The sequence below is a fragment of the Ixodes scapularis genome, unplaced genomic scaffold, assembly GCF_016920785.2.
Source record: "Ixodes scapularis isolate PalLabHiFi unplaced genomic scaffold, ASM1692078v2 PGA_scaffold0__279_contigs__length_252992795, whole genome shotgun sequence".
Lineage (NCBI taxonomy): Eukaryota > Metazoa > Arthropoda > Arachnida > Ixodida > Ixodidae > Ixodes > Ixodes scapularis.
The window spans coordinates 35,337,597-35,350,290 of record NW_024609835.1 but is presented as its reverse complement, the minus strand read 5'-3'; the positions used below and the strand labels follow the sequence as shown (position 1 = coordinate 35,350,290).

Here is a 12,694-nt window from a genome sequence, read left to right as displayed (position 1 = left end):
CTCGAGCTGATTGACTGCGCGACAACCCTGGACCACCGCCGCCCCAGAGAAAAGACTGAACCGCACAAAGGCGTGCACGAACCTGCAACATCAACTCAGCAAACAACGAGCGCCCCGACGAATGCCCCATCACTGAAACCCTTCAAACGCTTGAGTCAAAGGAACTGTCTTAATTGCGACCAGCCCAGTCACTTCTCCAGGGACGGTCCAGAGCCGAAAACTACAGCAACCACCCGCGCAGAGCGGAAACTGGCGCAAAAAAGCATGAGTTCAAGCGAGAAGAATGTCCACTGCTTCTTGTGCACGACAGGAGATTCTCTCTTCATTGTCACCGCCTTCACGGAGAGAAACCGTTTTCTGAAGGTGTGAGTAACGTTTTGTCCTTCATGGAAGGATGGTTGTTTTCCCCATCCCCATTGTTACCCTCGGGTTTCGATGGGGACCGAATGAATGTGGAATGCTGTGCGGTGCTGTGGGGGTCACCGTTCTTTACAGTCAGGAACCGGAAGACTCGTGATGGATGTTATGATAAATATATTTACACTAGAGAGCAAATACGATACAGGGGCTGTCACGCTGCTGCTGCCGCCCGCGGCAGCCCAATGCCAACAATTGCGCCTCGGCACCAAGTCCCTCGCCGTGCACGGCAAGTTCTCTGTCTCGCAAGACAGAATATGCGGGAGGATGACGTCCTGCTCCGCGCACGGGCTTGTTTAAAGTCGACATCTTTTCCCAAAGGAGACGCTGACATTCCGAAGGGGGGCTGGACCTCCCACTCTCCCCAGAGTCTCCCACATGGCCCTGACAATGTCATTTCCCCAATTACCCCGGTGGCAAGGGCGGCCACCAGCTCTGGCCCTGGTAACGAAGGCTTTGTTCATTTCCCATGCGGGGAAATCTGCTTCCACTTTCAGGAGCCGGCCGCCGCTTGCTGCGAAAGGGAATAAACGTGGAGCATTGGGTGCCTCCGAAGGACGCTTTGGGTGACCACACTACCAATTCCCCGAGCTCTTTCAGCTAAGCTTCTTCGGTCATCCCTACACGTCCCCCCTGAAAACTGCACTAGAACTTGTGAACCTGCCAGCAGTTACGAAAACAGGATTCCCAAAACCCCAACCAGAACACAAAAACAAACAGCTTAAACCCAAGCAAAGCATAAAAAGAACAAAACACGGCTAAAAGTAACAAAGCCATGCTCCTCTAGCGCGAATTGCTAAATAACAATGAAAAAGGAGTAACACTTCTTTGTACTTGTGAAGACCGCAACCTTGGTCAACCACAACATTTCTTAGCTGAACTCTCGCAGACCTGGATCGCTTGCAACAACATCCGTTGTGCCGCAAGAGCTTCCGCATACAAAAGACAACAAAAACAATAAAGCATAGCAAAGGACACACAGTGAGTGCGAGTTCAATGGCACCTCGCAAAGGCCGCGGTAGTGATCGCCTCCTCACATGCACGGCCGCTGACACCACTTGTGTAAGCAGGAGAAAGTGCTCTACTGCCACCATACAATCGCCCCATACTCGAGCAGCTGTGTCAGTTGTCGCAAGGACCGGGACACCTGCCAGAGTTTCCTTTAGGCCCGCCGAAGGCATGCCCGTCTCGGTCTGCCCACGGAACTTTGTTTGACGCTCACTTTGCGGTCAACTTGGTCAAAGGAAGAACCAGCTTTGCACCCATGGCACGCCATCTTGTTCCCAGCTCTAAGGTGGTCGCCCCACGGCAATTCGTGCGCCTGCACCGGCACCTCCCCACGCCGCCCACTTGGTGGCACCCACCGTATCGCACCCTCCCTACAAGGACCGTCATGGTGACACCGAAGTCCAATCTGAACAACTGCATTAGCCCCCCTCCCAACCTCGGCGTCCACCAATCTCCCCAGCACTGGGCCCGACCCCTGGTTCTCCAGGAGCTGCTCCCTTCGTTCACGCGTGGCCCGATCGGCCTCGTACCCCATGGCAGTGTCCGGTTCCTATACGGCACAATCGGCCTCATACCCCATTTCAGTGTCCGGTTCCTGGACAGCACGATCAGCCTCGGACCCCACGGCAATCTCCAGGTCGCTTTGTGCATCTGGTTCTGTTTCCCTCGCACAGTGAGCCTCGGGCCCGCATTTTCCGCTGCATTGAGGTGCGACTCTTCACGGCGCTCCCCTAGGAGCCGTGCTTTTGCTCTCCGTTCCTCCGCCCGGAGTTCTGGGAGTCGTACCTGCAGCTCTAGCTCCTTCATTTTTTTCTCCTCGCAAGGGCTGTCTGAGCGCTCAGCGGATCTGCTTCCCTATCCGACCCCTTATCGCCTCCATCTCTAAGGCTCCCCCCCACTACGCAAGTTATACTTCACCATGCAGCTAAACGCGCAGGTGTCAACCAGCGACTGAAGGGTAAGTGACCACGTTCCTGGCGGTGCTGTAGAGTCCATGAAGGTTGTTGATGCCGCCATACTCGCAAGTCCCCGGTGTCAATTACTGCACACAGATTCCGTTCCCCTGAGTCCTTGTTGCCGCTACTGGAGGTTTCGGGTTTTGACGAAGTCTTCTTGAGGCTGGTTTCTCGAGTCTTTTGACATCCGTTGTCTCAGATGGTCCTGGCCTCTTGACATCGAACACTGCTACCCTCTGCGCCAGCACAGGGCTCGTCATCCCCCTTGCACACAATGTTGTCGAAGTGACCGTCATCGCCCACGATTTTCGTTGACTGCGCCAGTAATGTTTCCACTTTCAGGACCTGGCCACCACTTGCCACAAAAGGGAAAAACGTGAGGCATGGGGCGTCTCCGAAGGACGCTTCGGGTGACCACGCCGCCAATTCCTTGAGCTCTTTCAGCGAAGCTCCTTTGGCTATCCCTATAGCGTGCATGCACATTGGGGCCAACATATCGATCATCGATCCAAAAGCACTATCCGAGGATGCTTGCGTGTTGTTTTTGGTCCCGAGGAGAAGAATTCGTCGACATTTTGGACAACAAGCTGATGCTTGACACACCTCTAACGATCAGCGTTGGATTAGCGACTGCCAAGGTACCCGAAATGCTCATTTTTCCTCTCCCCACATTAACTGACCTACTTCTCGGATCGGATTTGCACCAACTTGCGTACGGAGATGTCACATTTTATGTTCCAAACGACATAACCACCGTTCAGCTACCTCAAAAAACGTCACGATTCACCCTCAAAGATTTTGAAAACGACAATCTTCGGAGGAGCACCGGTGTCCCCTTTCACGAGAAACTGCCCCAAGCCGAAAGCCTGGCCATGTTCGTGAAATTGGAGCCTGCATAGAATGGCATCGAACTTACCCTATTGCAATAAATCTACGCAGCCCTGGACAGCATTACCGAAGACGCTTCGCCGGAAGAATGCGAAAAGTTCTTCGGAGTATTCACGAAGCACCACACTGCATTCACGACAATGGAGGAACAACTGGGCACCTGCCCACATGTCGAGCATTCCATCGAGCTACGCGACAAGATCCCCGTGGCGTTGTGACCCCATCGATGTTCCCTAGCCGACCTGGAATTCGTCAAACGAGAGTTTAAAGACTACCGGGAACGCTGATCTGTTTGCGAAAGCAAAAGCGAATATGCTGCACCAACGCTTGCGGTCAACCAGCCGGATGGTCCCTTGACTACCAAATGGGTGGCTCACAACTATTGAAAATTGAACGGCAAAACGATCAACCCGCTGTATCCCATGCGTTGAATGGACTATGCACTTGAGGATGTAATGAGAGACTGCTCCCGCTACCCCACTATTATGGACGTCAAGACTGCATTCTTGACCATCCGAGTGAAGCCTCAAGTTGTTCACAAAACAGCCTTTGTCATTCCAGATGGCAAGTACGAGTATCTTTGCATGGCCTTCGAGGTCTTTAAAGCACCCCAAACCATGCAAATGGTCATGCGAAGAACCTTCGACGGACTTTCCCGAACAGCAACGTACATCATACCTGCCAACTCTTCCGAATTTTTCGTGAAATGTACAAATTGGGACTAATTTTACGATTTTACAAATCTTGCTTGAAATTTTGCAAAAAAAAACAAAATTATATAAAATTTTTTTTTTTTTTACTTTTTTTTTTTTTTTTTTGCAAAGCCGTTGCTGGCGGTATTTTGCACCGCCACAAGAGGGCGATTGGTACCGTCCACAGCAGCGTCGTGGTTTTTACTATTTGTCTATCCGGTGGCCACGGATCCAAAACCAGCCTTCGTTCGTGTGTTCGGCGGCGCACGTTGGTTCGGCATGTTCAGACGTGTTTGGGCCTCTCTGTTTCGGCCAGTTTCGAGGCGAGCAATGCGGCGTTTGTGTGTGTCTGTTGCACATGTAATTGTAGCATTCCCCTGGTCGCGGTGGCTTTGCAGCGCAATGCCGAACTCCAAACCTCAAAAGAGGTGCTTTCAAGTCTTCCTGAAGCTCTACACTTTGGAATTTCCGTGCTTCGTGCCGACCAAAAAGGGAGAGAAGTTTGGATTCTTTAGCACGTGCACGTGTGATGCAAGCGTTTCGCACGGCGGCGAGGCTGACATTAAGCTTCGCATCGCCCTGCGGGAATTTTACGAATTTGAAAGTCCACAGGTTGACAGGTATGGTACATGGATGACGTTGGCCAGGGCGCAACAACCGTAACCGAGGCTTTCAAGCATTAGACGAAGCCCTACGACGTATCGTTTTTAACAGGCTCCATTGGACATCACGAAGTGCCAGTTCGTCCGAACCAGCGTTCAATTTTTAGAATTGTGATCGCAGCGGAAGGCACCCGGTCCTCAGCGTGCCACTGCAGTTGACAAGTTCCAGCCCAAGAAAGATGCGAAACGTCTTTACTCACTCCATAAAAAGACAACAAAACGAAAGAAAGGCAAACATTGAGCAACTCTGCCGACACAATCCACATGCACCAGCGGCAACAGAGTTCTCCAACGCCTGCGTCGGCCGAGTGCTCTTTTGTGGCGCACATGAAAGCAACAAACGTATCCGATGCCCCCGCTTGTTATAGAGAAAGCTATAGAGCAAGCACCAACATCCAGGATGACATTGCAGATCACCAACAGTCAAAAATGCGCAGACCTCTGGCCTACCTTGCGGATTACTACGCGTTGGTGTGATTTGAGGACAAATCACTTATAAACGGGTCCTTATCACATGAGCGAATGTCGTTTTAGCAAACAGTGACATTTGAGTGAATCAACATTTTAGCAAATAACAGGGGCACGCATTAGCCCACCCCCCTGCGCTATGCTTACGCCGCTTCGCGGTGACAGTCTGCGGCGGCTCGGTACGAAAGTCTGAACCCACTTGGCCCACCCGAAAACGCCGCTTCACAGTGTCCAACTATTCGCTAAAGTGTCATTCAGTGAATGGTGGGCGTTCACTAAAACGTCATTTGATCAAGTGAGTGCCTCCCCTTTTAAACTGGGGCATTTTGGCTAGACCAGCTTGTTTTGTTTAGCCTCAGCCTATGCACCGATTTCACAAGGGATATGTAATGTATGTCCACAACGCATGACACGCTTTGCGAGCCCGCAAGGATGAAGTTGGAATTTAACCCCCTTTCACAGTCCGTGGGAAAGCGCACATTCGCAATTTGGATAACTGAACTGAACCTTGCCCAGAGCGCCTGCCAGGGAAGAAGAGATGGTCTTGTTGGCAAAATGACCCAATGCACGCCTTGCAACTAACGTATGCGAAAACCTCTTTATGTAACTAAAGTTAACCCAGTCAAATAAACATCATTTCAATTTCTTCACTAGCCAACGTTGTATTTCTCATTAACGAAACGTTGGCACCCAGCCTCTGCCGACTCTTGTATCCCATAAATGCTTGCAGAGCATCGAAGACAGATTCATCAATGTCTGCACTCGTTGAGAGGGCCACAGCACGTGGAACACGGGCTGGAAAATGTGGTCGCGTGGTGTGGCTTGGGCCAGAAGCGCAGCTTTCACTTTAAAATGTGACACGGCATGGTGTCATCTTCACAGAGGACTCTATGGGCATCTATTTGAGTTGATGCGCTTAAGTCGCATTCGTGTAAATGCAGCTTCTGACTCTAGTCTGCCTGGGCAGAGGCAGACCAGTGAGCAGAAGACTGAAGACAGCATGAATGCTTGCATTGCAGCAATCTGTGATTCTGTGTGCTTTTGCTTTCACCTAGAGAGTTTTCGCTGTCTTAGAGTTCAAAGCAAGAATGCCTTATTATTTTCTTTAGTCATAAATAGGGTAACGTACGAAGGCTTCTCCAGCCTGCATCCTGTGCGAGCTCCCTATTTTTTTGTAAAGCTTAGGCATCCCGTGAGGCTCGAGCATTTGCACGTTGCCAACCGGAAATAGTGCCAATAAGGCAAAGCACAAATGTTGCCAGTTATATTCATTATCACAAGTAGGTGATCAGTGACACGTAAAGTGTTTCTCCCAAGCTGGCAAATTCGTCGTTGTGCCATTAAGAATACATCCTCATGATAACAAACTGGACAAAACACATTATCGTCTTCGTTATACAGGTCATTTCACTCCCGTTGGATTTGTCGCAGAGGCATTTGACTGTGATTTCGGAAGATGTAGAAATAGCTGCGCAATTATCACTGTGATGTCTTCTACCAAATTAGCCGTTTCGTAACTTGGATGTTTGGCTTAAGATATAGAGGCTTTATTATTTTGACATCCCTCAACAAAATAATAAATACACTATTTGCTTCAGCATTTTACCCTCAATTTTATGGATACAGCAATACAGGCCTTGTTTGGTGTGGCATACTTGCCAGTGATGTTATGGGCAGTGAGCTTTTGGTGCAGTAACTTCATGATGTGAAGAGCCATGACTTTTAGATGGAGTCCTTTGTGACCTCAGTGCAAACAATTTTAATGAGCTTCAGATTTGTTGACTTCAAGGTTGAGTAAATGAGTCCAAAGAGGCTTCAAATGGCATCCTATTGTGCATACACATCGAGGATAGTTTCTTTGAACGCCACATTTTCCAGAGCTGTATAGACATTAATTTAATATTATAGCATATTTTTGCGAGTTGAACAAAGTCATCAAGCAGATGGTTTGGTTAGTATAATGGAGGCTACGATTTGGTTCTGCCGCACTTCACCCTTGTGGCCGAAGCTTCGTCATTGATTAGAAGACTGCTTTATGTGGCCAAGGTGCTGCAGAAAGGGAGGAGGAAGCAATGCATAAAGGGATGGTGAACCGAACTTTGGATTTCAGAAAACAATGCTGGAGCTGTAGACAGGATGCTACAATCCCTACAACCCTACTTGTAAGCAGATATCTCGAAGTGACGGCCGTATATTTGGAAAAAAAGGTCGAGATTGAACGAGGCTGACAAGGCGCGTGACGTCAAGATATCTTGTTTCCTCCTCTCTTCGTTTCGCCCCCCCCCCCAAGGCGCCGAGGCGGAGAAGACGCGAGGCCGTTCTTTGTCCTTCTCGGAGAAACAAGACGTAAACATATCTGTCAAAAGCCTCTTCTTTCTTTTTTTTTAAATACAGTCGTCCGTTTGATGTATTGTTGTATGAGTGCTGTTTTGATGTTTGTAGCATCCTGTGGCACGCTTTTGCCGCCGTGCTTTGTGGAATCCAGATTTCGGTTCAGCATCCCTTTAAGGACCAATTGCTGACAATGGTTATAGCTGCACAGCATTTCAAGCAGCTTTATAAATTTGCTTTTGTTATTTTTTTTATATACACATTTAAACACAATGATGCAAGAAGCTCTAGGACACATGAGGCAACTTCCATGTAATAATGGGAGATGATGCTTCTTAGGTTAAGAATATGTATGGATATTTCCTTTTTGTATTCTTCAAATGTTATAAAATCAAGGGTTGAGCACTTACAGTTGCACAGGCAGGTGCTTGGTATTTTATGGTGCTACAGTCGCCGACTGATTTTTCGGGCTTCGTGGTGGCTGAAAAAGCGTTTGAATAATAAAGCAGTCCGAAAAATCTGCAAATAACACTTGCCTTTATTGAGCCTAAGCAGGCTTCAACTAGTCGCTAAGAGTACCTTGTGTCATGTTATGTTTGCAGGCGATCGCGCCCACTCGCATTTGCGTCAACGTCATGTCCTCACCCAGCAGAGGCGCAAAAAGAGGCAATGAGGTCCAAAGCACTTATCGACACGGGGCAAAATGACGAAATCGCGAGACATTTAGGTGCGAAGTTTAGAAGCTGTTACAGCGCATTTCACACTTCACGGATGGCGGCTGGCACGAAAACAGAACAAAATTTTGGTTGGAGATGGGAAATCGACCAAACAAAGAAACCAACACGATGATGATGCATAGAAAAAACAAAATGCGTAGCATAGCATGCCTAGCGGCTGGTTCGGCAGCACTAAAATAGTGCTGCCAAACCTATCGAATCCATCTGAATCATCAAGCCAAGCCTGCAGTCAAGCCAGCGAAAAATCCAAGATGGCAGTCTCTTGGCGGCTTCCACTCGTAGCTATTTTAGTCTGAAAAATCAAACTTTTGGACCACAAACTGTCCGAAAAATTGGTTTTTAATATGTACTGTTTCGTTTGGATAAGTCACGGTTCCTCGTCAATCTCCGAAATAATCGGCAAGTCCGAAATTTCAGCGTCCGTAAAATTGGTCGGGAACAGTACTAAAAGTAAGAACTGGAAGAACAACGTGCCTTGCACTGTTTTTACCTCAGCCATGCACCAACTGGCCCAACTTCATGCCTCGTTTCACCTGGCTGCCCTGTTTTGCCCTGTTCTTTTTTTTTTGCATTTGAGTGTACAGTGAATAGTGCATGTCCTAATTAGGTCCTCCTCTTGTCTGTTTTCTCAGGGGATGCTGGATTGGACAACGGTATCCTCCAAGCATGCGCGGAATGCCTTCACAACCGTCATCTATGTGGCTAAAACCAACGAAGGAGCAAGCTACATCAGTAGGTTGGAGTGACAACATTTTGCCCAGGGAGTGATGTGCCATGTATTCCTCAGAGTGAAGGACACTTGGAGGCAGAGATAGCTTTTTGGTCATGAACAAAAATGCCAAGTGACGTTTGAAAGACTTGCCGCGGTCATCGTTCCGGTTGCCCGTAAATTCAGCTTCATGTCGACGCACTCGTGCATCAAAAGGGAAGGGTCTTGTGCGCACTTTCGACACGTTTGGGAGGCTCTGGTCTCCGTGAGTCATCATTGTAAACTTGGCACTTCTTTGCTGTTTTTTTTTTGTGTGTTAGAGTATGTTTTGAGGCATGAAACATATCGGAGCCTGGAAGTGCACGTTTCTTCTCAACATTTCAATTTCATATCTTAGTGTACTCAAGTGCTCAGCCAGGAATTTTGTTTGATGTGGCTCTTGTGTGGCCCTTGTAATGTGTAAGGCTTGTTTGTCTTGCTTGTTATAATGAAAAGGTTTCTTGCTTGTCATGTATTATTGACCTTTCAGGAAAATGCTCCTGATAACATAACAGTCAACTGAGGTGTACCTTTGTATGTATTGTAAGCTGGTTTCATTCGCAGAACTTTCTGAGGTTGCTGCATCCTAACTGAGTGTTGATGTGATAGGCTGAGCGTGATATTATAAAAGCTCCCAAGTTTTTTTTTTTAGTACATGCATTCAGCATTAATTTCTAAAGTATGAAAATATCAGCATGAACTTAATATTTAGCTGTTTCATCGTGTTTTGAAAGTGTAAAGCTCCATAACAGTTGTAAGCAGGGAATGTTGACTGTTGGTTAAATGGCTTGTTGAAACCATATTTGTCTAGCTTTATTTCCCTCATCATGTGAAAGGAAGGCAAGTTGAATGGTTTCTTGGACATCGACCTTTGCACATCACCATTGTCATAGTCATCTGTATCTCATTATATGTCAACAACCGTTTACCTTTTTGAAATTTGGAAATATTTACAGTGGAGGAAGTTGCTCTGTATCGGGATCCAATGGCAGTTTACCTATAAATTAGGGAGAGGGAGCTTCAAAAGAAACATTTAATTCTGCACTGATCAACACTGGTTTGAATATATTGGACACATGGCCCGAATTGCATCACTTTACACACACTCCACCAGTGATTCAAGATTTTGTCATCTAAGCAATTTCGTAGAGCATTTGGGCCAGAAATTGATCTCCTTGTATGCATTACCACAAGAACCCAAATGTTGTGGCTGCCTTATATAAGAGTACACTAGGCAAATTCCCAGGAGTACCACAGGGTGGTGGTATACACTTCCCATGGAGACTTAGCTGAGGGATCCAGTACACAGTGTTTTGAACTCTTTTAGTGATTCCTTCTGTGGCAGTTCCTGACTGTCGCTTTTTTTTCTTGTTTCAGACAAAAAGGGCAGTTTGTGAGGGCCCCTGAAGGGGCAGATTTTGTGTAAGGCATTTACAGATTACCTTTTTTTTATCTCCTCATTTTTTCATAATTTGTCGATGACATTTGAGGAGGCATTGCACACAAATTTTGGCTGTTTTGCTTCCCATCAGACCTGACAGACCTGGTATGTCTTTTTTTTTTTTTTACTTTAAGTTTGAGATTTTGAAGTGTGGATGCTAAAGACAACATTGTTCATGGCTTGGGTCTCTTGAAGGCATCTCGGCTTGTTTGGGTCATTGCTTGCCAACTTGGCATCTATGTACTCTACTACCTTAGTTGCACAAATTAATTAGGCGTAGTGGTACAGCAAAATGCATGCCACACAGCGCACGAAGGCAGATATCAATACTGTTTCAGGTTGTATGTCTACAATATAAGGGCATTTCTTCCTGCCATGTCACCATTGAAATTGCTTTATGCTGGTGCCTTCAATCTCAGATTGGGAATTCCCGGACTGTGCCCTACCTAGGTGTCCTTGGACGTGTTGGGCTCCACTTGCAGTCACAGTCGTGACACAATCACTCAAACTTAGTACTATATGCTCTCGGTGCATATGGTTATCATTTTACTAGAAGAGTGAAACCTGTCCAAGCAGCTCATACATATATCTGCTGGGACACAAAGCAAATATCTAAGTCAACCCATGTTCCTGTTGCAGATGATTGTGTTTCAATGTTTAAGTGTGACTCCATTACAAAAAGCTATTGTAGATATGTGAAAAGCCTGCGGTTGGAAGTTGTGTTCAGTCACTTTTTTTTAGCAGAATGCTTTGATTTGCACTGCAGGAAGGATGGAATTCGAAATTGTTTTAATTTTGACAACTTGTCTAATGACTTCTGTGGACACATGCACTGATGTAAACTTCAGAGATAAATCTAGCTGCTTCAGGATTAAGGCTGGTGAAGTGGTGCTAACTTCAACCTAGCTCTTCAGGGTGTTATGATACCCTGTTGTGTGTTTTTTGCACACCCTTTATTTAATAAGAAAACACTACCAAAACTTGGGAGCTCCCATGCCAGTGTGAGAATGAGCTAATGCAAGCTCCAAGTGAATTGTCAACTATGGTTCTAAATGAGTGATAAAAAATTTATTGGGTCGAGGAGTCGAGGATTCACCTCTGCTTCATGTACCAGACACAGATGAACATAGAAGTTGTTTCCCAATTATATCTTTGTAGCAGGGCATTCACATTACAAGCTCAAAAACTTGGTTTCTCAGTGCTGTATATGTGCTTTGCATTTTGATACAACCAGGCATAAGGCAGCACATTCATCAATGTTCACTTATTTCTTTTGACACCATTATTCACTTTGACCACATGAAAAACCTTCAACTGTTAGCTGTTAATTGTTTTTTTCTCCACTTTATTCCACAGTAAAGTCAGTAACGGTGTTGGAGGCCATGTCCAGGCTCCCACAGACTTTCATTATTTGCAGCACATACGTATGTTATGTCATCGGAGCTCTTGAGTTGATTTATCAAGCGTAACCGGAATATTTCGTTCGAACTCCAGTCAGAATGTCATACTTGTACCACAGCTTGGTACATAGTAGGTGTCTTGTTTGCATTCTAGCTTTTAATCTTTCAGGTTTCAGTTTGAGTGGTACACATCCTGTGAATGGTAGCTATAGAATGTACCGATTTGCTCTCACTGAATACTATACAAGAAAAATCTGTACTTAACCAATAGCTCTAGGACTAGTTATTGGTGTTCCGGCAGTGATCAATTTTGCAGAGAAATAGCAGACCCTTCTTGCTGTGTAAATTTTCTTTCTTCTCCGATGATGAAGGCTGGCAGCACCTTGTTAACCATACTTTGCTCGAAGTGGACGTGCCGGTTTTATTTGTCTCAATCTTTTGCACCTAAAGATCTGCGGTTCACATTTGGGTGCAAACTTGAATTAGAGTCAGTGTCCTGGTAATTATATTGGGGCAGAGCCATGCCTGGGTGAGTGTTCTTGCATTGTATGATCTTGGTGCTTTTTTTCTTTGTGCTGTCTTTGATTTCATGCTTTTTGTGTAGCTCTGATGCTACGCACAAAATAAATAAAATGATAGAAAACAAACCAGTCTATCAGTGATTTAAGACGTTAGTGCCACTATATTCTGGGATTCCCAAGGCGAGCAGTGAAAGCTTTTGTACTGTACTTAGGGACTTTATTCGTTACCTCCAGCAACATGGTCTTGTGGCAGTTGTGTTTTGTTTTGTTTTTACTCGCACCAAGATGCATTTGTGATGAAGACAGGCGCCTCTCACATTTCAGTTTTGGCACAGCCTAGTGTCCGCAGAGGAAACGAACTATTTTTCGCACCGCAAAGGTAAACAGGATTGCCGAAAACTCGGATTTTGCCAGAGTAGCACAGG

At 46.4% G+C, this 12,694-nt stretch overlaps 1 protein-coding gene across 1 annotated transcript in view; it reads left to right on the top strand.

Moving 5' to 3' along the window:
• LOC8051271 (pleckstrin homology-like domain family B member 1) overlaps positions 1 to 12,395 on the top strand; it is a 462,041-nt gene extending 449,646 nt beyond the window's left edge. The window contains exon 21 of the mRNA XM_040207523.3: positions 8,792 to 12,395. The gene's annotated coding sequence lies outside the window, so the exon portion shown is untranslated. The remainder of the gene's footprint in view (positions 1 to 8,791) is intronic.
• The last annotated feature ends 299 nt before the right edge of the window (positions 12,396 to 12,694 follow it).